Source organism: Penaeus monodon, chromosome 30, assembly GCF_015228065.2.
Source record: "Penaeus monodon isolate SGIC_2016 chromosome 30, NSTDA_Pmon_1, whole genome shotgun sequence".
In the NCBI taxonomy this organism is placed as follows: domain Eukaryota; kingdom Metazoa; phylum Arthropoda; class Malacostraca; order Decapoda; family Penaeidae; genus Penaeus; species Penaeus monodon.
This window is the reverse complement of record NC_051415.1, coordinates 22,678,950-22,679,396: the sequence shown is the minus strand read 5'-3', so window position 1 is coordinate 22,679,396 and position 447 is coordinate 22,678,950.

The window sequence follows — 447 nt, the reverse complement described above, 5'->3', positions numbered from 1 at the left end:
TATTGCCGGTTCTTACAGTCGCCCATCCCCGAGTGTGTGCGTGCATGATTTCGCTTGCAATTACCTGCAACTATGTTTACAAGCGTATTTTCTCGTTTGTTAGCTTTTTTGCCTGATGATGGGGAAGGGGTTGCAGCAGAGATGGAATGAAGAGGTTTAAGGGCGGGAGGAGATAGAATGGAGCAATAGAGGAGGGAGTGATGAAGGGGCGGAGGCGAGCGAGGGGATGAGGGGAAGTAGCAGAGAGAGGGTGAGGATGGAAGAGGGGGACTGGGGAAAAAAAGAAGAGAAAAGAGTGCATGAGACCTTGGTGAAAGAGGAGACAGGGATAAGGGTGGATGAAGGGCACGGAAGGTAAAGGGTGATGTGTTGGATGTTCACAGGGCAGCGGGTCAATATTTGTCCAGTCCTGCCTTGTTTGTGTAATGATGTATCGAGCAGTAATTA